The sequence below is a fragment of the Siniperca chuatsi genome, linkage group LG24 (assembly GCF_020085105.1).
Source record: "Siniperca chuatsi isolate FFG_IHB_CAS linkage group LG24, ASM2008510v1, whole genome shotgun sequence".
Lineage (NCBI taxonomy): Eukaryota > Metazoa > Chordata > Actinopteri > Centrarchiformes > Sinipercidae > Siniperca > Siniperca chuatsi.
The window spans coordinates 6,706,371-6,710,856 of NC_058065.1; positions in this window are offsets into that span (position 1 = coordinate 6,706,371).

The window sequence follows — 4,486 nt, forward strand, 5'->3', positions numbered from 1 at the left end:
AGGTGAAGCCGGGAGCTGGGAGGTCTGCTGGGTCCTACAAATTCCCAGGTTTGCTCTTGGGGCCCCATGTTGGCGCAGGAAGACATTGGATTTAATGCAAATGTCTTTCAGATCTGCTGAAATATTGGCAGCAAATTACACAGACTAGTCGAGAGAAGATTTTAAAGTTGTGAGAATAAATTACAAACCCCTCTAGTTAGACCAGCTGTTAATGGCTTTTCACTTTCTGCAACTGCCTGTAAAAGGGATACATTGAAAGATAAATATGATATATTTTGATATATAAACTCCCCTTTACACAAATCAACGTGTAGGTCCAATGTTTCCTGTAAAGAGAAAGTCACTCAAGTTATCACCTTGAACTAATAACTTGCTTGTCCTCATTCACTATTCCATGTTGTCCTCAAAAATGTGGCTGATACAATTTGGTTTTGAGCTTTTGGTATCAGCACCATGCCAAACTGCATTTTTGGCTTTAGTGAAATGATGTGATCCTCAGCAGGATTTCATACTTTGGCTTCTTAGTCAAGGTATTTATTGAAAGACAACACACACCACCACAAACAACATCTTCATCATCATAAGAGCCCACATGGGGAAATTACAGTGTCACCATCATCATCTTTTAATGACCTGCTACTCTCTAGCTGACCCTGACCTCTTTATGGTCAAGGGAAAAATAACTTTCTAGAGGCAATTGCAAATAGATTTGTCTCCCTGATTGTAAAACAGAACTTATAAAAAGAGGCGTAGATCTGAAACTTGAACTTGTGCTCAAGTGTCAAAAACAAGGCAGTAAATCATAGCTCCTTGGCTGGAAGACTCTGCATTACATACTGTGTGGCATGTTTGTTTCAATCAGCACAGTCTGCCCCAACTCCCAGAATGCATAAATAAATAAACAAACAAACAAAAGGACTATGTGCAGAGCATTCCTTACATGGAAAGACCTCCCCACCGTGGCAGACATGTCCATTGACACTCAATTAAAACTCGCCAGCTGCTACCAACTTATATACCTGTGTACAGTAATGCTACTGTGCACATATACGGCAATGTTTCCTATCGATTGGTGAGGCCAAGCCTTGAGGTGTCGTGCTTGCCCACCGAACAAGCTCCTATTAACCCTGTCCAGTGTGGTAGACTAATCTGTGTTTATCCAAGGGCCCAGAAATAGAAGTGGCATGTGTAACCTTACTCCGCAGATATAAATGCAGATTATTTTGTTTTGTGGGTGCCCCCTGATTTAATACTATTTGGCCCTATTCACGATCGGCATCCTAGCTCACCTTGGGGGCGTGTGGAGGGAGAAAGGGCACATTTGAAACAGTCTTGTATCTCAGGGGTGTGAGTCAGGAGGATGCCCAGAGGGCTGTTTGCACATAGAACCTCATATGTCATTTTATGAAACCATGGATGGAAAAGCAGCGGGATGGCCACTAGCTAATAGGCCCAACAGGCCGCAGTATCTGCCCATGTGTGCAAAGTAATCCCCACCAAGGTCAGTTACTTAAATTCCTCCCCATGGAACTGTTAAGCAAACACAAACTCTGGATAAACTCCACATTGATAGAGGAAGGTATGGGATCACTGATGGGCTGAGGACACAAACAGTACATGTGCCTCAGTATACAGAGAGAGGTTTGTGTGCCAGAGGTCATCTTCTTAATTACAATACAGTAAGTCCCAAAAACTCTGCCTGGTCTTTAACCATATCACAACACTTTATTTTATCCCCCTATTTAGCATTTATAAGCACACTTAATTAATGCTTTATAACACACGAAAATGTAGTTGTACGCAAAAATAAAGCCATTTTTAAGTGTTTATTAAGATATTTGTCAACAATTATAACTCCTCCTATGACCTATTACTTAAGGTTAACAAATACTTAATAACTCTATAACATAGCTGTAATTATTTAATGATATTAGATTACACACATGAACAACAAACGTTTATTCAAATGATTTGCTGTTTATACAGCAGTTATGGATGCCTCATATGATGAGTTATAGTTGTTGACAAATACATTAATAAACACTTAAAAATGTCCTTAAATCTGTTTACAACTATAGTGGGTTGTAAACCATATATTAGCTGTTCGTATGCTGCTTATAACTACTAAATAGGGGTTGTTAAGATAAAGTGTTAGCCAATTACAACTCATATACAGCATAAATGTGTAATATATATGTGCTGTAATTCACACAGTCTGATGCTGATTAGCAGTTTTTGGAAGTGTGCCTCTGGAGTGAGAGGAGAACACTAAATGGCTATTAATCAATAAACACCCAAATATCCAACTGGAAACATTAAAAATTCCACTTTACGCCTTGAGTCCACAATAACCTCTCAGAATGGGCCAAATATTTGAATTATTATCGATGCAGTGGTGACACAAACCCCCTAACTAGGCAATTAATGTTTGTAACGCTGCACTTCATCCAGGCTAATTTTGAGCTGCTAAGCCTCACAGCAGGCCTTCTGGAAGACGGCTGCAACAATGGCAGCAGCCTGTTTAAAAGTAAGAAAAGTTACAAAGACTCTAGTGTCCTTAAAACCCACTTAATCTTGTGTTATAAGGCTTAAGCCAATAATTTCACAACTGTCTCTAAATCCAAAATGCATATTCCTAAAGCAAACAAAACAAAGTATAGTATTACTGTAATTTTGGCTCTATGGGTTCTTATCAACTGAAACAGGTCCCTAAAGACTCCTCGTGTTCATTTTTCAGATTTTGATAATGAATGAGTGCACTGTTTAGTGTTTGGCTTTGATTATACTTAATTAAGGCTCCCTTTGCTTGGACTACTGATTAGATAAGTAGAGGCAATGAGTAGGGGGGTTGGAAAAGTAATGTATCATCTGATTAGTGGCCCTGTATAAAATGAAGTTATACAGGTCACACTTACAGCAACTAAACAGTGTTTATATCCTAAACTGAAATGTTGTGAATAAAAAAAAAAACAGTTTTTATTTGAATGCAATACTGCATGAGAAAGAGTTCATATGCGTAAGAAAATGGTCAAAACTAGCTTTCATGCATGCACAGTTAACCAACTGGTGCAATGTGCAACATCTCACTGAATGGAAATGTTTACCAAATTACAGTACATAAATCCTTACATGGAAATGTCCGCATCACAAGTCCCAAACGGAAAAATGCTTATGTGTGTGCGTGTGTTTTTTTGTATGCGAGTGTGTGTGCCCAAGTGTGAGTGTGTTTGTTTGCTGCCTAGCAACAAGTGATGCATGTGCAAATTAGGAAAGTTCTTGCTTTATTTGGTCATGCAAATCTTTGTGAAGCATCTGTTATGGAGCCACAGCGTTACGTATTCCCCAGTGAAACAAAATAAAGACGTGCTGAAAACCGCTCTCCTAATGTGTTGAGTTAATGCGTGGGTTTACAGTTTTAGAGTCCAGTTGAAGCTCTCAGCCTAGTTATATGCTGATGTCAGCATTACACTATACACTGACATTTCTGTTTTTCCTGTAACAAAGTTGATACCTTCTAAGCAATAGCATGTAATAGGTGTTTTAGGTCACACAATTGTCTTTCTACTGTGAAGCTTAGATAAAAACATGAAACAAGAAGTTTTACAAACGAACTTGTTTGCTATTTTGCATAATATGTGAGTTTTTCTAAGTGCAGCAGAAATTGTAATCAGACTTGTTTTAATCTGTTTTATCCAAAAATCAGTACAGTTTGTGCAGCCATGCAAAGTAAGCATAAATAACACTCACACTCTTTGGCCAACCATCTACCCAGCTCTGTTTTTTATTGGTGCCATGACTCGGATATGGTTTGACCAACATCTGCCAACAGGCAGATGTGGTCTGAGACTCAGGTTGGTAAATTTGACAGCTGGCATTTATTAAAACCTCAGCCACCAAGAAGCCTGTGCCTTACTGCTTGTGTCTTAAAAGCTGGGGAAAACAAAAGGTCTAGTATTGGCCTCTGTTAAGTCCATACATTCAAGATTTGAAATGATGTGTCTGGCTTTAGGGTTGAAACACAGACATAATGTTTGCTTCGTCGTGTGCTTTTTCAAGTCTGGGATCCTTGCTAGAGTGTGCCGCCCAGTGGCCACATTCAGTAATTAGTCAAGAGCAAGTCCATCAACTCACAATAAAAAAGCACAGAAATGTACTGATTTAGTGTGATTTTAAGATTAAACTAATGCCAATGGTTGGAATTTGATGTAGATATTATAGCCTTACGTTTTCTAACATGAGACAGCATTTATCAAACAGTTTTGGTGAGTCAGGAGGGGAAAACACTGACAAAAATGCCTTTTCCTTAGTTTACATCAGCTAGTTTCTGCTTTGTGTATTTCAATCAGAGGATAATGAAGCTCTAATTATAGGCAACACTTTAAATGAAACTAAAAACTGTAATCGCTTCCTTTACTGGACATTTGACATATGGGGAGGTGAGAGTTTGCGATTTACTTTGAGTGATTGTCCTTTTTTGGTATAATGG